The 20,264-nt window shown below is 43.0% G+C and overlaps 1 long non-coding RNA gene across 1 annotated transcript; it reads left to right on the forward strand.

Moving 5' to 3' along the window:
- Positions 1–14,068: 14,068 nt before the first annotated feature.
- LOC309884702 lies at positions 14,069–19,504 on the forward strand. The gene is made up of 3 exons (XR_014318660.1): positions 14,069–14,133; positions 15,038–15,136; positions 19,479–19,504. It is a non-coding gene; the product is annotated as an uncharacterized lncRNA (long non-coding RNA).
- Positions 19,505–20,264: the final 760 nt, after the last annotated feature.

Below are 20,264 nucleotides of genomic sequence, written 5' to 3' on the forward strand. Positions count from 1 at the left end.
GCCCATGTTCTCTCAGCTTCTGTTTCTCTCTCTCCTCTTGTTTTTTTCCCCCTGTGTGAGAGCACTGGCGCCTATGATGGAAGGTCATCAGCGAGGTTACTCAACTGGCTCCAAGTATTAAGGCTTCCTGCTCTGCTACGACGAGCTGCCAAGCCTCCCCTCCCTGCTGCTCACCACAAACCCGGTGTCTGTCTGTCTCCCTCACCACCCTTCTCATCCCCCTGCCACCAATGCAGAAAGCCAGATGCCCATACAGCACGCAGAGCGAGAGGGGAGACACCCAAGCTACTTTCAGATGCATTTGTGTGAGTGCTGAAAGCAGTTTGGCCCCAGGGTGATATCGATGTTGCTTACTGATGTGCGTGTCTGTGGGGCCAGGTGAGCTATCTCTGAGTGTGGGGGCAATGCCCCTCCAGAGTCTGCAGCAGGTTCCTGGGGGGGGGGGGGGTCTGGCCCAGCAGTAAGGCTTTTATTCCTGTTGGGATATATCACCAGGTTTTTCAACATGATCCTGGCGTGGGTAATGGTGAAGGGGTTTGTGAAAAGTAGCTAAGGAGAATATGGTTTCTGTCCATAGGTGTGAGTTGGCTGCACAAGGACCTGTAACTTCCTAACAAAATGCTGGGGGGGTACAGATTGAAAACAGTTAAAAACCTCTGCCCTAGACATGAACCTGGGGAAAGACAAGAACCCCAACTGTCACTAATGAAGTGAAATGTCCCCAAAGGATGATGCAGCGATGGACAAGCAGCTGTAGAGCAAGGGGAGAGAAGCAGCACCCTGGGGACTGCATGGAGATGGGGAGAGCTTTATTTACAGGAATGGAGCATGCACCAGAAGAAAAGGTACAGGATCCTGGGAGAAGAGGAACAGAGAAATATGGTGGGAAGGGGGAAAATGGGCTGATTGATGGCTATTTTTGTAAAATCCACGGGTTGGGGGATACTGCTCCAAAAAGCACCATAGAAAACAACCATATCCAAGTGAAAATACAATTTTCTTTAGAAATAATAGACAAGCCCTACCTACTGATCGTTCAACAGGATGAGGAAAACTGCTTGCTCCACCCTCGCAGGAGCTGCGGTGAGGTTAAAGCCACAGCTCCTTGGGATAAGGCTGCCAGCGCTGCACACCCCGCTCTGGGCTCCCAAAGTGTGGGGGCACCCAGCTGCCTGCCTTCTGGCTCCCCTTCTGGGCAGCACGGGGGGCTCAGGTTTGTGAGGGTCCCACTCTCAAACCAGGACAGAAAGCAGCTGCTTTAGAGGAACTGATTTTAGTTCTGCAGCCATGGCAGCATCCCTTGAACTCTCTTTTCTCACAACTCCCTTTCTTAAAGATCACGTCGGAGACTTTCTGCTCCTGTGCCAGACTGCTGGGAGCACCAGCCAGAAGCTCTTTGTCTTCTTCTGCGACCTCTAAGGCTGCAGTAAACACACCTTGAGTTCTTCATGAACAGCCCATCTGGGTTTGGCCTACTCTTTGCCAGTTTATGCTAAATTGAGACCACAAAGACCTCATTTCATTACTTCATTTGTGTAGGTGTAGAGGTATTTGAGTTCTCTGCAAACATGGGTATTCATTCATTTAGATTTGTTAATTTTCTTTAAGATGAGACAGTGAGAAAGCCAAAGCCTCACTATTAAACATCCAAGTGTGCTTTAAGAAATAATTAAAAAAGCATAAATCTTAAATTAACTGATTTCTAATTATGGTTTTGATGTTCATCTTTCAGGGTGCTGCCACCAGCGTGTTAGCAGATTTTTGTTCTGGGAACTCCTAGCCAGATATCAACAACGAAAAGATGAAAAAAGCACTGGAATAGGAGAGGGCTGCCAATGGTAAGCTCTGCTGGGTCACAGGAACTGGGGGTAGCTATTGCCTTATTTCACCGCACCATAATTTAGCTGCTCCTTTAGTTGTTAGGCTCTCACTTTGTAGGGGTGCATTGCTCTGGTTAAGGGGTAAAGTGAGGCAAATGGTATGGGAGGATGTTATAGATGTGAACTACAGGGATGTCCTCACTTTTTCAGGGGGTAGAAAATCAGATGGAGTATATTTGCTCTTGTGCTGTGGCCATGAGCAACAAAGGAAAAGAGCAGGGGATTTATCTAGCTACAGTCTAATATTCTTTTGGCTGCAGCAAAGGCTGCAGCACTTCCCGACTATCGGCTGGTGCTTTCACTCACACACATCTGTGATTGATGGGCAGAGAGTATAAACACCTCATTAGTGCTATAATTCACTGGTTAGGGCTCAGACTGTGCTGTGGGAGGGAGGAAAAAAAAGAGTTGAGAAAGTTTAATAAAGAAAAAAAAAATGGAAGAAGGAAAAGAACGGATGTAAAGGCCACACAAATCATTCCAGGGAGTTATCTGACCTGCTTTGAAAACTTTAATTGCTGATAATGGACAACCTGTTGGGTGGTATTTTATTAACACTAATAGATTTTTACGGGATATTTCTCACATTGCTCTCCCAGAGCCTGAGGAATACATTAAATATTAAAAGTTAATGCTCTTGGTTGCTGTTTCAAGGATGCCCTGCTGATAACGAGCTTTCCCGCAAGTTAGAAACCAGGAGAAAACATGAGCTGCTTTTGCCATTTACGGCCTCTGCAATAATAATGAGGAAAATACTTGAATCTTGTGTGCACCTTGCAACTGAGGTTCTCAAAAGTCCATCCTAAATGCTATGTAATGGAAGTGCTCAGCCCAGAGATGGTGGGTGTACCTAATCTTCAGTCATGGCTGTGCAAGCGCCGAGTTCCCAAGTCCCACGCTGAAATCAAATGCTTCTAAACCCCCATGTGCTCCTTTACATTTCAGTTATTCAAAGCAGAAGCCTGAACCAACAACTCATACCTGTTTCTCAAGAGAGCTTATGTCTGAAATGGATGTGCTATCATATTTTTCTTTAATATGCCTAATGGTTTTATAAAAGTGTTGCTTTCAGGCTGTTTTTTTTGTTGTTGTTGTTGTGTTTTTTGTTTTTAAACAGAAGTGACCCAGCTACCTGGAACAGAAACCTCAGAGTCTCAGGAAAGAGCTGCAGAAGCCTTTGAATGTGGGCAGCAAGGGGTTTTCTGGAAGGCACTCTCAGCATCCCGAAGTCCTATGCACAGCAGAGAACCTTCCAAGTATGGAGAAAAAGGCCAGTTCTGTACTATAAGGACATGGATGCAAGCAGCCAAAGAAGGAGAAGAAACGAATGCCAACATACTTTCCCTCCAGCAAACTGAAGGGAAAGTAAATTTGAAGCTGAGTGTGAACAGTAACCAGCTCATGTGGTGAGTCAGAGTGAGGTCTTGCATTAGAACTGAAAAGTCATAATACACATTTCTGCTCGTGGGTGAAACCTGGCCTCCTTCTTTAGTGACTTCTTAGGACATACCAGCCCTGTCAGCAGTTATGGCCTGGACCTAGAAAGCAAACTTGAATTTGTTATGCCCTGCCTCAGTTAGTTGCCTGTGGTGGCCTGTCTCTTTTGTGTCATGCCATCTACACTTGTGGGAGCAACGGTCTTGTTTTTGGACCTCATTCTGACCATGGTTTGTGCAGCCACCTTCTTGTGCCAAACCAAGCTGGACTGCATGGCCACATCCATGCTCTCTGGAACAGCACGGGTACAATCTTGGTGAGTAACTCTGCTTTCCAAGCCAGTTTGGCTGGAGAGCAGCTTCCCAGGCTTTTTTGTGCAGTCAGCCAGCTAAGATCTTACCAAGAGCCCGTTGAACGATTCCAGCTACCAGGTCTAACCATAGACAGTCTACAAGAAGATGAATTTCTATACTTACTTTCTCTGTTTGTAGTCACCCCATTAATACTTCGGGCTGGATTGGCATTGTGTTTCAACTCTTCTCGCCATTTTGCATTTCTGTACAAATAGTAAAAGCTATTGAAACTACCAACTCAACCTTGGCAGCCTTTCCTACCCTCTGTGCTCCAACGGGGCACTTTTCCTTCAGTACCCCATGCCCAATTCCTGTTGACATTTGTCATGATAAACAAAAGGGTTGTGTTGCTTTGGAGTGGTGCAGACACGAACAGGGACTCCAGTTCAGTCTCCTAAGTGTGGCTTTAATGATCCAAATCTCATCTTGGCAACTTGAGCATGCACTGCTAGTGCTACAGTTTTCTAAGGAAGTGAGGACTGACCACAAAGACCAGTTTTCTTCTCATATATAGGCCTGGCTTGGGTCAGTAATGTGCATTGCAGGTTTCAAACTTGGCCAGGGAACACTTAGCTAAGCCTGTCTTCACCAGAGAGCGTTCTCGTTCAAGGAATGGACATAAACTAGTCTATGTCAGTTCGTCTAGATGCCATGATTTTTTCTCCAGAACAGTCCACAAGGAATTTTGCAGCTTAAGTATGAATATGTAGGTGGTTACTAAGCAGAAGCATTTTGTCTTACAATAAATGACGTCACTGCGGCTGCGAGGTAGGTGTAAGCAAAACCTGGAACTTCAGTGTCTGGGAGCCCTTACCTTTCAAGTTGGACAGGCTGCTGAATCCATGATGCAGGAGGCGGGCAGGGCCTGCATCATGCCTTTCTCATACACGGGGATCTTAAATTGCTTGAAGTGAGCTCTGTCCAGGTGCTTTAGTAGTTACCTGAATCGTGCACCTTCCCTCTGTGCATCCGGGAAGAAGCTGCCTAGAGGGTAACAGGGAAGAAGTGATGGGAGACTTGGTGGAGTATTTCTTTCCAAGGGAGTAGATCCTTTGGCTCAGATGCTCCAGGATGTGCTTTGTTGCTAGACTGCTATTTAGCAATAAAACAGCCTCGGTTACTTAACGGGAATTGACTGCTTGGTCACTTCTCCCCCTGCCAGCCCATCCGTTCTCCCCGGCTTCCCTCCCATGCAATAATGACAGCTTTTCCTGATTGACCCCACAGGCTTACGAAAAACCTTTTTACTTAAACGTATATTGACCTCAGTCTTGCTGCCCAGTGAATTATGTCACAGCTGGCAATCTGAAAATCATAAATTAGACCTCAAACCTGTGGAGCTGTCTCCTAATGATACGGATCTGAGCCTTTATCGATGAAGGTTCTACCAGGTGCCTTCAAGTCTCTGACAGCTGGCAGGGGGAATACCCTTTTTATGTTTTGTTTTGTTTTCTAAATTCATCCCATAGGCCCTGTGTTTTCTTTCTTTTTTTTTTTTTTTTAATTTTATTTTTCCTTCCCTGTCTTTCTTTGTGGTGAGTATTAAATTTTGTTACTTGCTTTAACCTGCCCATAAACGGGGAAGAAATGGGTGATGTCAAAATCTGAGGTGCTCTTAATTTTATCAGTGCAAATTTTATCAGTCTTTCTTCCCTTCTTATTGACTGTGTGTTGATTTTTTTTTCCCCAATGTTATGATCTAGACAAATGCGCTAGACAAATGAGAAATTTAATGATGTTGGAAGCATTTCTCCCTTACTCTGTAATGCAACATAATTCCAATAGATTCCCTTTACATTCATCGTCTTTTCCCCCATGACTTGGGATGTATTTGCTTGTTGTCACTTTTTGGAGGAGGGATGGGGAACACTCCATGACATGTGAAGCATCACCGTAAAACAGATCAAGCCTTCTGTCTCTGTACAAGTATTGACCCAGCAGGAAGGAGGCAACTAACTCCATGGCATTGTTTGTAAAAAGATCTGTGTTGTGCTTGACTTAAATAGTAAAAAAGCCACAAGTTGTCATGATTCACTGTTCTTTTGGGGAGGAAGAGAGGCAGAGCTTGATCTTCCTCTTCAAGCAGACAGGAATAGGAATTAAGTGTTCACACATCTTGCGTGGGTGGCAGATCCAGAAAAGGAAGGATATTTGCTTGCTTTCCCACATCTCAAAATAGGGCTACATAAATAGTTTGTCTTTGTCTATGCTGAAATACGCTGATAACAAAGCGGGAAAGAAGCTTGTTTTTCAGTTCTTCTAGCAGCAGTGGAAATGTTACCTTGGTGATAGACCCATTTCATGTTTGAGATTTTAGAGGCCTGATTTTATATCTGTGGCACGTTCCTTCAGTGCACCATGCGAATCCTTGAGCTCAGGAGTGTCCTGAGTTCAGGATATGTTACCACTTTCTCCAACCCAGCCTAGCTCCATGTCCTGACTGGAAAATGCAGAAGGGTACATTTGGTGATAGCTATGGGCGGTATTTGTGACTCTGTGGACAGACCAGGCAAGGCTGACATCAGTTCAGTGTTGATGCTCTTGGCTCTGAATGTAATGAGTGAAGTTGTGAGGGCCCTCTGCACCTCTGGGGTGTTCAGTGTTAGGGATGGAGATCAGGCCCTGAGATAACAAGGTGATGAAAAGCACTTTCAGAAATACTGACACATAGACAGATGGATAAAAGAAGATGTTGTAAGAGAGAGTAGAAATAAATCCCTTTCATTCTGCTTTTGATCTTCTGAGTTTTTCAAATATACGTCATCAATGAGCTTATATCCTGCAATTTTAACAGCCTTACAAAGTGTTTCTAAAAGAAATGGATTTGTGCATGTATTTTAAAGACACCAGATTGGCATTGTCTTTATTGAGATTAAAATACTCCCCTGTAATATTCGCAATGTGACGTCAGTGGAACTGGCATGTGCAGCACTGCCCAGAGAACAAAACTGGCTGGAAATTTCCTCATCTGCTTTTGTTACTGGTGAGGATGTAAATGCAAATGACTTAAAGGTTGGACTGGTGGGAGAAAAATGAGTAGATTATGTATTTTATTCCCCTTTTACTAATGTAAAATGCAGGCACTGGTACAGACATTTGTGATTTTAATACAAGATTTTCAAGTAGATTGTGTCCCTTCAAAGAAAATATGAGCTCATAAATACTGCGAGATTAGAGGTACTGAGGCCTGGATGTGGCAACAGCTCAGAGTTTATGGCATTCCTCAAGGCATACAGTATAAGATGTTCTGTGACCTGGCTTTTATGAAGATCAAAAGGCTTAAAACCGTTGAGAATAAGATTTTCAAATTATCCAAGGGAGACACCAACTTGTCAAATGGGAGGAGGCCCTTTGAAGTGTGGAGATAAGGACCTTTCTAGCCTTCAGTCATATCTGAAAGCCATTTCCAGCCCAGCAGAGGAACGTGTCATGCAGCTGGATTGGGTTTGCCCATGTTGTACAGAGGAATGGACAGGCGGAGTTGGTGCAGGTAAACAGCTGACAGTATCTCTCAGCCAAGTTATAAACAGAACCGAAACTGAATGTTTGAAGAGGCTTGAAAGGGCATGGAAGACATAAAAACGTATGTTGGAGGAGGTGAGAATTGCACATTTTTATGTTAATATCTCCCTGTACTCTGGGACCACCCTCCTGAGTCAAGCAGAGCATTTATCCTGGGGAGCTGGAACAGCAAGTAAATCGCTACATATATTATCTCAACCTTGTATCTGAGCATGGAGGAGCAGGTGGGAATGCTCAAAAAGAGCTTCTGGGTGGGAAAAGGGTGAAGAGAGACAGAGGATGGCCTCATGCCTCTGCTTTCTGGCCAAGAAGCTGAGCCAGTGTGGGGCCAGGTGGGAGGAAGCAATTCACTGCTCTTGTAGGCCAGGAATAACTTGCCACTGGTAGGAAATAGCTGTGGAAGATGTATTTTGTGGAGAAGCTCCTGCTAAGGCAGGGCAGCTGCACAGCTCTGATTTTCAAGCTGTCCCTGAGCTCGCCATCTTGTACAAATGCTTACATATTTGTTCATTCCCTTCTCAGATTCCTCTGTCTGGTTGGCATCGGCAGCTGGATTATCAAGATGTCTTGACAAAGTACTTCTGCACAGTATTTTTCATGTAATCAAAAGCTGTTAGCACTGAAATATCTTCCCCAGAAAGGATTCTCCTGAGCTGGTAAGAATAATTTCTGGTCACATTTATAGAAGTTTAATTGGCATGAAGACAAGATAAACATCCATTATGTTTTGTGTTCTTTGTGCTGATGATCTAAGGACACACAGTGTTTTCAGTCCATAAAGAGTGACCATTTACTTTCAGTCTAATGACTTTTTAAGAGAAAACAACTAAACAAGACAGAACGAGAATAAAGTTTGCATGGCAGACACTATTTGATATATGTTTTCTCTGTAATAAGCTACATCTCGTGGTTGACAGTAAAATAGAAGTTGTCCAAAGCTCAAGGTGAAAACAATGGTATGGATGGCCTTATATTCCATGTGCAAGCATTGAATTTCCTCATGGCAATGTAATTTTTTGAAAATCTTGTCCTAATTATCACTGCTCACATAGATGCTCTCTAGGAACTATTGTACATAGAATTGGTCAGAAACATTTTGACAGTGTGGTTTTCCATTGGAAAATGACATTCTGGCAAAAATGAAATGGTTGAAGAAATCACATTGATTTGACTTTTTTTTTTTTCTCTTCAGGGCAGCATTATTGTTGCTCAGAGATGAGCCTGAATGGGTTGAAGCCATTGTTTTTATTTAGTTGTTCTTTTTCTTTCCAAGTGGTGTTTTGTTTTTTGCTTCTTTTTCTAGTAGTATGTAGTAGAGCATAAAACATTTACAACATATTTCAGTGGGCTCAAAATAAAGTTGTGGAGGAAATACTGAGCTTTTGGGGGTCTTTTCCAAAGCAAACCATAAGTAAGTAATGAAAATACAAAATTTTTTATTGAACGGAAATTTATTCTTTTCCTCCCCACAGGCTGAACCATGCATGCTTTACAGATATCCTGGAAGTACTGCAGGAGGAGCTCACTGTTCTTCTCAGCAAAGCTTTCTTTTTCGTCACTTCTGACTATGCTGGTTTCCTTTGTCATCCTTCTTAAAGCACCAATTTCCCAAATACTAGGACAGAGAGAACTATGTTGTCAGCTTTCCACTTACCAGTGTAATGAGTAGGATCCTGCGTTAACGGGCCCACAGGTCTGATTCATGGAGGAAATTACTGTGTCCTTGTATCCTTTTAATTGTAGGTTTTAAAACCAAAGCATAGAGATGCATATAAATTATTACATTGTCGTTTAATCTGGAGTCAGTCCAGTGTGAACCCTGAACGCCTGGAGCTGCTCCAGCAGAGTGGCAGGAACAAGGCTGAGAGTCCTAGTAAACACCACATGATTTTCTGGTATTTGCAGGGCATCTGTTTTCCCTGCCCTTGCAGTACCTTTGTCTGGTCTGGAGAAGATCCTGGGTGACTGGTGATTTTATTATGGCCTGGCACATTTGAGGGTAAGCCATTCGGCCTGTCAGCATGCTCCCAGAAGAAAAGCTTCAGTGAAAAAACCTTGCTCTGGGCTTTGAAATCTGAACTGCAGCCAATTCCAGCTGAGGGATGTGACGATTGCCTTTTGCTGTGAAGTTGCCATCTGAACAATGACACTGTTGTGTGGTTTGAAAAGACAAGGAGCAATGAAAAGGATAAGTGTGTGTCATATGTGGGACTGGGTAGGTACCAGATAGAAAGCAGCCCAGGCCCTCATCGTTTCCTTACATGGTGCGCCTCAAAATCCACATTTAGAGCTGTTTCAAGGGGACACGTGCATCCCAAGTTTTCTACTTGTGGAGAATTTGTTTTTTTTACAAGCTGTATTTTGCTAGACCATCTGGTCATGCTGCTGCTCCTTTGAAAGCTATGCCTTATTAAATAGTCCTGGGAACTGAAGAAGGAAAGTCGCAGGAGGGAAGAAGGGAGGATGATTTCCAAGAGATGTGCTTTTCCTTAATAAAATAATAGTCTAAGGAGATCACAGCTTGTAACAACTAGTGAGATTCTGCTGCTAATATTCTCTGCAAGACTTCTCAGGGCTCTGCTTCGCAAACCAGAATCCAGCTGCATCATGCATATGCTGCACAGCTCTCCTGAAGTCAAATCGCCCATGGCACAAAAGTGAGTGTTGTTCTGTATTTGTCCAAATTACAGTATCTTACCTTTTGTTCTCAATTTATTGGGACAGAAAGCTCCTCTCTTAGAATTTGTTATTTGCCATTCCCATAGGACCCCAGCTGAAGTCACTGCACTAGACCTCGCCATTTCTTGTGAAATGCTTGAACAGACAAGACAGCGAATGGTGAGGAGGAGACCAAGAGAGATGTGTAGCTGTTGTGTCCCTTTTGCAGATGCAGAACTGAGGCCTGGGTTTTGAACAATTTGCCTTGAATCTAAAAAAGAGGTGGGAGCAGAATCAGTACAGCAACTCAACTCTTCTCCATTCAAGTCAGAAACACCCTCTTAGGGTGTTATTTTCTATGACGGGTGGAACACCTAGCCTGAATTTTAATCAATGTTATTAATGAAAGGAGACCTGCCAGCCTCGCTTCTGTTCCTGAATGGTCTATATTGTGTGGTGGAAACTTATATTTTCCCACCCAGTAACTTCAGTGCACCTCAGATTAATATTTGAGAGTTGTTTGCCTGTGTTTTTCATACAGTTCCAAGCACAGATACAGCCCCAACAAACTGGAATCCCAGGAAAGTTTCTGAAGTGGTGAAACCCGACAAAGACAAAACTGGGGTCTGGATAAAGAGCACTTATCCAGGGATGTATGGTAGCCTGGGGTAGAGCTCATTGCTAGAGGAGAGAGAGCTCCAGCAGGATAAGACAGTTATCCAAATGTTCAGTTACAGATTTAGAGTAACCCTGGTTTGGGGCATTGCCCCGGGGCCTCAAAGGTCTGATATTAAGGATTTCCATAGGAACAGGGCATCTAGAACTTTTATTTTATTTTATTTGGGTGTTTTGAAACTGGTAGTCTTACAGTGAACCTTGTATTGCCATCTTGTCCTGTGAAAAGCAAGCTGACTTACAGGCTTTAGGAATTTACCGTGTGCTTTGTTCTAGCCTTAAATATTATCATGCCCAAAACAGGGATATAAAGCTCAGTGTTTCCAAACAGTTTCATACAATCCTATGAATTTACCTAAGTATCAGGCTTCACATGGACAGTTAGAAAAGCTACAGTTACGTTCACATTCTAATTAGGAACAGAAATCCTCTAAAGGGAACAACCAAGAATAATTAGCATTAAGAGATGCGTTTCTTCAGAGCCAGGTTAACTCAAAACTACCAGCAAGGGGTAACTAATGTTCTGCCGTGGAAGCAGATTTTGGATGATATGAACCAGCACCTTGATGAGGGTGACAGCTTGGTATAGCCCACTGGTGACTGAAAGGTAGAAATAGAATCATAGGATCGTTATAGGGCAAAAATAGTTCATGTTTTCCCAAGAGATTAAAAACATTTGGATAAACAATGTTTTAAACAACGTAACCCCAACGACCAGCTTACTTTCTTCACCCTACTGTCCATTTATTGTGTGGATGTGGAAAGCCCCTTTAGTAATCCTGTCTGTTACGGGCTACAGATATTTTCATCTGTCCAGCAGTGCAGTGTTGTAAGAAGCAATACAAATGCTATTTGCTATTTACTACTAAAAAACGCAGTGAAAAAGCTGGTGTTGCAAGATGAAGCATCCCTGTCAAGGTTACACCTCGTTCCAAGAGCCTGTCCATACCCATTTCCCATGGGTTAGGAGTATGCTATTGCAATTCTTCACGAGATCTTTCTTACACAAGCCACAAACCTTGTAACATCTTTCATTCCCTTTGTCCAGACTAAGAGCAGATGTTGGGAGAGGATCCAGACCTGTGTATTACACTTAGGAGAGGCCACATGTATACATCCCCTTTCTTTCTACAGCTGTGATATACAGTGTATGCACCTTATTATCAGAGAGAGATTCAGAGTACAGGGCAAAGTATAGGGTAACCAGCATAACGCAGGGTCTTGGGAGATTTCTCTCTGTTTGGAAATGCTGGAAGAATCGTATGTGGAAAGCCAAACCTGGGAGGAAAAGGACAGGGGTGAGGAAGGAGGAACGTCTTTAAATATAAAAATGTCTGTTGGGAATAGGGAAGTGAGAGGTTTCAAGGCTATATGAGCTAGTGTCATGTGCAAGGATAAGAGAGCCTTGATTTAGGCTAGAGACGAGCCAGCAAGCAAGGAATTCGCTCCAGACAGAGAGTCCTTCATAGATTCAGCATGCTACTATAGCTAACAATCATGTCAATAGGGTTTAAAAGGTGCTTCAGAGGAATTGGGAAGGAAAGATAAATAAGGTGGGTGGCTGAGGGAGGAATGGAAAGTCCAGTGGTTACTGAGTGAGGCTTGAGTGTGATGAAAATCCTGGCTGCGCTCCAGTACAAGATTTCCTATCACATTAATTATATTGCAACAGGCTCCAGGGCTTTCTATGATACTGACTTTGTATATCAAAAAAGTTACACAGATATCATGTGTGTGTTTGTAATAAGATAAGCTCATTGTGTCATCTCCAAGCCTTCCACTAGGATGCTTTCAAAGACGGAGCCTGAGACTCCTTGGTGCTGTTCCCTTTGTGCATATGGGCAGAAAGCAAATATTTTATGGGGAAGGAGGAATAATCAGGTCTTGGAAATGTCATGTTTATCTCAAACTGTAATTCAATACACTCTTTTTGTTAAAATACTTGTGCTCTTGGATGGTATTTCTGTGGCACCAAAAGGTCTTCTTTCAAAAGCGTTTCTTGCTTTGAAAATAGGGTTACATACTCTGTAGTCTAGGAAGGGGACTGAAGTGAAGATTCTCTCTTTCTTCCCCTTTGCAAAGCAAGGCCTAAGAACTTAATGGCTACAGGAACAGTGTAGTCTATTCATGGCAGGTGAAGAGGAGTGTCTTCAAATTAAGCCCACGTAATCTTGCTGGTTTTCTGTGATGGGGGAAGATGTGACTGTAACACTCACCTTGAAAGGCTGTAACACAGTTTATGTAAGGCTGCCTTAGGCCTGGGATGTGAAGGCTATACGGTCGGATTCTTACTAAGACAATTGGAGTAGGAATGAGGTTGGGTTTAAGTCTCCTGTATCACAGAGGTGTGGAGGTGTAAGTTGAAGAGGACAGAAAACCACTGGAGCCCTGTTCATTGCCACTACACCACTACCCATCTCCCTTGTGCTACAGGCTAAGCCCACAGCTTCTAGTTTGCCAAGGAAGACCACAAAGCAGGAAATAATCCTCAGAGACTGATTCCAGCTCCTTCCTTCCAAAAGTGAACAAAGAGCAAAGAATCAGGCCTATTCTGGAGCATCCCACCTGCCCCTCCCAGCCTAGGGGCACGCTGGCTGTAAGGATATGGAGCATCTTCTGCCTCCTCTGGTGTGGCCAAAGCAGAGTTAAGCCTCCTCCTCTATTTCTTCCCCCCTAAAAGTGCATTATGGGATTCTCTTTTCTGCTTCTCCCTCCTCTCTCCAGAGCTGTGTGTTTGAAATGATATCTATTTCTCTTTGTGACAGCACACCGTGACTGCTGCCTTGACATTCTCCCAAGCTGACATCCCGACCGGTATGACACTGATGCCTTTGGGCAGAAATCAGAGCCGGTTTGCTCCATGCCTCTGCGTAGCCACGATGCCTGTAGCGCCTCTGAGAGCCCCCAGTGCCCTGGTGGGGAAATGGAGCGAGCACGTGGGCCCCAAATGAACTCCAGGAAGAGATCAGGCATTATCCACAGTGATCCTGCTACCCATTTCCAGTTTAAAGTGTTCGTGTTGACGTCGTTTTTTTCCTGATTTTTTTTCTTCTTTCTTTTCTTGCCCTTCTTCACCTGCCTGTTAGAGGGTTGGTTTCCTGTTTCTCCCCTGGTGGCAGAGTCCTTGGGGAGCTGGGCTTTTGTGAGCTGGAAAAAGAGTGCACAAGCGTCTGATCAGCCCTTATTAGTGTTGAGAAGGATCTAATAGTTCCTGGCTTCTGGGACCATTACCTGTCATTTAGTTTTATTAAGTCAGTGATGAGAAAGTTTAAAATTAAAGGCTTTGTAAATTGGATTCCAGTTTGAAAGGGAGGCACCTACCAGGAAGTTAGCACTGAAGCTTGCAGATGGGCCACTGGGAACAACACCAGGCTCGAGCATTTATCTTTAGCTGCTTTTGACAAAGATCCTGTGCCAAGGCAGGGAGGAGGGGTGGTTTGTAGCAAAGCCTCAGGGTATCCAGAAATCTTCAGCTCTAAACAATATATTCCCTCCTTTGGCAGGCTACTTGCATTTAGACCTCCAGCGACTGTTGAAGAGGAAGGGTGGTCTTCTGGCTGAGTCATTACCCAGAGCTGTGAGACCTGATTCAGCTGAAATGCGAGCAGGCAAGTCATTTCATCTCCTCGTGGTTCTTCTCCTGATTTGTAAAGAGGAGGAACTGGTATTAGTGTTGATTTTTTTTTTTTTTATATATATATATATATTTTTACCTATTACCTGTTTTTAATAGCTTTTTGGGACAGGTACTGTCCCTGACTCTTTCACTTACAATAAAAGCTCCAACTGATTTGAATCTTCAGAGCAAAAATAAAGACTGTAAGTCCATAACAGAAAGCAGGCAAAATGGATAAGCCACCTATTTAAGAGAAATATCTCATTTGTAGGGCTTGTAACATTGTATTATTCTCTGCTTTTGAGACTTATATTTGAATTAGCAATCCAAATGCACTTGCAAATGAAATACCCCAATTGCAATAAAGCAATCCTGCTAACTAATTATGGTGTGACAAGGGAAGCTTAGAGGCCAATCACAACAAAGAGCTGCTGTCACTTCTGTTTTCTCAGATGAATAAAAGTCTCATGATGACATTGCTCTGATGAGAAGCAGCATGAACTAGTGGTTGCAAGTACAGTCTGGAAATCAACATTCTTGGTTATTATGCCTCAATTTGTCTTTGACTTTCTGACATCAGAGAAGTCACCTGAGGTCAGAATTTAAAGGTGACTCCTGCCCATCCTTCCATTGTTAACTGTACAGATCGTGCTTCCGTGGCTTTACTTGAAGATTGAAGGTTCACACTTTGTCTCTGAAAGGCAGAGGAGAGTACTCACCAAAGCACAGGCTTATCCTGTAAATAATAGATTGTGCAAGTGTTTTTTCTCCCAAAGGCAGAATGCACGAGAATGAAACGGAGATCCCCTTTAGAGTAATCGTTTATTGGAAAAGTTTACTTCAGGTTTTCCCATGGCATTTTTCATCTCCCTGTTTTCTCTGCCATTTTTGTCCAGGTTTAACAGTCTGGAAGAGATGCCCTCTGACCATCTGCTCTAATGGACCACTCATCCGCCCATAAATCCAAGCTTCAGATGTGAGTCCCCACCTTTAAGGTAGGTTCAACCTTGTTTTAAGAACCTGGATTGAGAGCAAAGTCTCACACTGTACAAACTCACGGTGAAAGATAGGTTTTGCATACATGTTCTTTCCCCAGAGAGCTTCCAAACCACACTGAGAAGAGGTGGGACAATGTACCCCCAGGAAGCTGGGACACAGAGGGATAGATAAGGATGGACAACAGTAGTGCAGAGAGCAGGCACAGCAAACAACCTTGGACCCAGTATTTCTGCAAAGTGAGACCTATGCATGTATAACTCCAGGCCATTCTTCCTGTCTCTGCATAGACATAGCAGTTCCTTGACTTCAGCTAATTACCATGCTCCCTTGAAGGAGATGTGATGCCTCTCCCAAGCTTCTGTGCTAGCATCATGAGAGAACTGATCTATGGGCTATTCAGTGGTTACTTACATCATTCTTGTGTTTCCAGCCATGTGACTTGACCGCAGGCTTTCAGAAGGTAATCTGGGGAGATTTTATCAAATGTAAAATGTTCCTAGACATTACTGGAGCCATGATGTAATGAACCAAGGTTTTGTTCTTTAAATTCCTCTTTGCTGAAAACCACAGGCCCCAAAAAACTGTTCCAGAGAAGCTGCACAGTTGTAAGAAGGAGACTGAGATCTTGCGCTGGGGCAAGCCATTGTGTGCTGCAGTGCTGGGGAGAAAGGGTTTCCAGCTGAGTCCTGTGTTACTGGCTTGGTGAGGTCTGGGTTGAATCTCTGATTTGGACAACAACCTCTTCACAAGAGCCACTCTGTTGTTTCTGCTGCTGGGCTGGGAGGTGTTCCAGAGGAAAAGGGAGTATGACCAGGCCTGCAGTGAACCTGGCTACTCCTAATTCGTTGCGTGTTTGGAGCTTTGGTATTTGCTGTAACTGTGGCTGTTTCCATTCTTGTGAAGACAATCCCAGACCACGGTATTGCCTTAAAATGCCATAAAGGTGACCCCCTCATGTAACATTCCTCTGTAGTATCATCTTGCTGGAGCTGAGAACCCAGTTTGCAGGATCTCATAGCTCTGAAACACCTTTAAACCACTTTTTCAAAGGACAATGATTCCTGTGTCACACGTCTGTGAAAGTCTTCCTGGCATATTTTTATCTACCCAGGCTGGGTTGAGACTGCTGAATTGATGCTTTGGATTTCAGTACCTACTGAAATCCCCTGAACAAATGATGCCATTAATTATGGGGTATGGCTTTGATGAATGATGCATAAGGGACAACATTTCATTTTGTCTAAGGGGAGGTAAGTGGGATGGGGAGCTTCTGAGTGTTCAGTGACGCAGGAGAGGTCCTGGCTGTTGCCTGATCAAGGGGAAGTTGCTTCCTCTCTGTAAAGTGCTGTAAACTCAGTGTCAAGTCAGTGTGGCGTCTGGGTTATGTCACCTTCTGGTGGGACAAACTCTTCCTATGTCAGATTTTCACAAACAAAAACCAATTCAGCACTTTACCTAAAAAGCTTGGAGAACTACTCTACGAATTATAATTTAGTCCTAAATGGCTTCAGATCTGCCTGCCTGACGGACTGCCCCATCCCCAGGCCATTTTAACACCGGAGTAATGAGTTAGGGATTCAGGTTCTTATTCAGATACATGACATGGGGTAAGGTCATGGGATATTCTCAAGGAGCACACTGGGATCTTACCACTGTTTCTTTCCCCACATCCTTTTGAAACTGCCCCAAATTGGTGAACAGGAGTCTAATGAAAGGCATTTATATGACAAGGTTGTAAGAGAGGCTTATTCCTTGCGTGATGTAAAAGGCTCTTTCACAGCTTTGATGTAGCAGCTAGCCAAGTTAATTTCTGTGTGTGTGTGTCATTATGTTTTGGTGCTGGGAGGTCATGTTTATGCTAAAAAGTTGAATGAATTTTTGGGACACCTGAAGCTTTTGTTCTGTACAGACAACCCTACTTGTCATTTAAACCTAGTTCATCAGAGCTATCTGAGAATATCCGTACCTGGCTTTCACAAAGGGTCTTCTGGACAGGGTTAGAAGCATTAGAAAACTACTTTTGGGGGGGACAAGAGGATTGCTCTCAGTAGTAGGACTGCTGGGTAGTAAGTCTGTGTAATAAGTACTTTTGTGAGTCACACCAGCTGGTGTGACTGGTGGAAAACAAGACCACTGAAAAGAGATGGAAGAAGGAAAATAAGGAGAAGAAAGTGGTATTGAAAGTAAGGATATTGTGAGGAGAGTATTCACTCCTGTTGAAGCACCCAAAATGACAAGAAACTAGTCGGAGTGCATGACACTGAGCTGTAATCAAAGAGGAGTCTTAGCAAAGACAGAAGGTGGGATTTCTTTTAACTGAGTTTAGGCATTTACATTGCAGTTGCTTACATGATCTAGTCATCCATATTCCTGTTTAATGATTCACTTCAGGATAATGTGAATCAGGCCTTAGAAATCTCTATTTCTTATTATTGACCCTAAAGGTTTCCCACTGATACTGGCTCAGGTGGAGGAATCTATACAGAGTTCATCTTCCTTCGTCAGAACTGCACCCAGTGTGTCAGGGAAAGAAAACAGGTGTCAGGATTAGAGGGAGGAAGACTTCACTGCAGTAACAGGGCAGAAGCTCTCATAAGGAGGCTTTGGAGTCACAAGGACCAAAAGAACCCTTCAGGTAATAAGTTGAAAACAAATACAAGGAAATAATTTGTGACATTAGTGGCTACATAAATTGGGGAAGTCATTACCAAGTTACACGATGGCCAAAGGCATAAATACATCCAGAGCACATTCAGATGTGTAAATGGAGGGTGGCTCCATTGGTGGCTGCACTAGTCACTTGTTGTAGGCTGCCTTTAAGCATTATTAAAACAATGGCCAGGTAGAACAGGGAAAGGTCAGTCCATGTGGACCTTGTTTGTTTTGTGGTTTTTTTTTGTTTTTTTTTGTTTTTTTTTCTAAGTGTCTGCTCCTGCCTGCTGGTATATATCAGGTACTGAGCTAGGTTGTTTTTTGGTCTGACCCTATACAGCATTTCTTATTCTTGTTCTAAGTGCTTCTTGCATCCTCCTGCCCTTATGACTCCACTGGAAGGTTTCACTGGTTTTTGTCAGTCTAGTGTGTATGCCTGCTTTTGTGTCCAGCCTGTTGACATACATTGACATGTAGGATATGAGTGCAACAGACCAAATGTGAGTGGTCAGACACCATTTCTACATACAGTTAAGATTAAGGCACTGTTACCCTTGTACCTTGTTTTTCGCAGGACATGCAATGGCTCCATTCAGCCAGTCTTGCTTCTCTTAGGGCTCCCCGTGCTCAAAGGGTGATGGAGCAGGATATGTATCTAGCAGAGATATGAAGTAGAAACATCCAGAAGGCTTTTATTATTTTTTTTTTATATTTCTGGATGAAACCTGTTCCCATCCTCCTTGGTCTTACATGTCTTTAACTTGAGCAATCCAGTTTCCACATGGTGTTTAAGATCACCACTCATGAGTCTTCCCAGCTGAGGATCTATCTGATACCCTTCAGCTACAAGACTCCTGACGTGCATCAACACACACCTGTAATATCGGACTGAGCAGAGCATTTAAACGTATTCTTGGCTGAAACTAGGCCTGAGAGTGGGTAAAACTTGGCACTGAGGGGGGAACAAGAAGTGAATGCCCCATGAAAAACATTTAAAATGTAGGCAGGGTATGAACTTGGAGCCAATGTTTACTGCATTTTAATGCGGTTATAGGGCAATCGTCTGACCTCCTCACCTAATTTGCAAATAATCTTGTCAGGACAAATTAGCCCATGCTAAGCCCGTGCTGTTGAGACTAGATGGTTATCAGGACCTGTGCTAGCTAATTTTAAGGTAGCTCTGATGTCTCTACTGTACAGTGGAGTGACAGTGGCAGTGACTGCAGCGCAGGGTTGTGCTTTTGTATTAAACACAACATATGCACAAAAACACTTGTCTACAGAAACCTGGAATTAATGGTCTTCCTATCTGGTTTCTTTCAGGCCATTTCTGTTTCAGGGCTGAGTGTTGAAAATAGAGATTTGAAGTACATTGAAACTGCAGCTCTGAACTCTGTGAAGTGCTTAATTCATCTTAATAGAGGTGTTCACTCTAAACCCAAAAAGCTCTTAGTTGAGATTTAGCCTGTGGTTTGATATTACAAATTGCTTGGTGGTAACATTGGTTTAAGATGTTGTCTCCTGGCCTCTTGTTCATACTGCTATGCTGGCAAAACTACTCATATGGTTGGGAATCAGATGGGAGGAGCAAGCCAACCTCACAATAAAATAAAATAAAATAAAATAAAATAAAATAAAATAAAATAAAATAAAAGGTTGTTGTGTTTGTTTGTTTGTTTAAAGCAGGAAAATTTCCTCAGTCTGGTTCAGAGCCTGGTCACACAGTTTTTTTGGCAGAAATGAGTGGAAAGAGCACTTTGGCATAGAGGGGAAATGAGCAACAGAGGGTGAAAGGTGAGCAGCAATTACAGATTCTGGTAATGCAACTGTGCACTTTAAAATATCAGATCATGATGTGGAAGTGATCTCAGCATGTAAAAAATGCTCAAATACCTCTAAAATTGTTGGTCTTAATCTTCACTTTTAGGTGTCTTGGCAGATACTTCCAATCTGTGTCCTTATCTCACAGTGTCCAGCCGTCTTCAAAGACTTTTCCAGCTTCTTGTGTTTTGCAAGTTCAAAATCTTGCAGCATCCTGGTACTGAAAATGTGGGAATTAACAAAATAATTGGAGCTGAATGGCAGTGTAAGTATCAATTGTCACTTCAAGGAATGTATCTTTCATTTCCATAATGAGTTTGTTGAGAAAGATCCCATTTTAATATAAATGAAAACCGAATTTCATGGTGACTTTGTCAAATCTAGAAGATCTTGTCATTTAAATTCAGTTTGCCACGGAACATAAAGATCATTTGCTGTATACCACATCAAACCATCTAAATACAGAGGTACACTGAAGAATATGGTGAGGTACCTGAAAAAAAAATCTATAAAAAGAACAAACTTTCAAGGCACTAGAAAGTGGAAAACTAATCTCATTGAAAGTTTCCTGACACATTCCCAGGAATGGAGTTGTTTGATAAATAAATTTAAAAAATAATAATAATCCAGAACACAGTGGAATGCCCAAAT

The sequence above is a fragment of the Aythya marila genome (genome assembly GCF_965140915.1).
Source record: "Aythya marila genome assembly, chromosome: 17".
NCBI classification, from domain to species: domain Eukaryota; kingdom Metazoa; phylum Chordata; class Aves; order Anseriformes; family Anatidae; genus Aythya; species Aythya marila.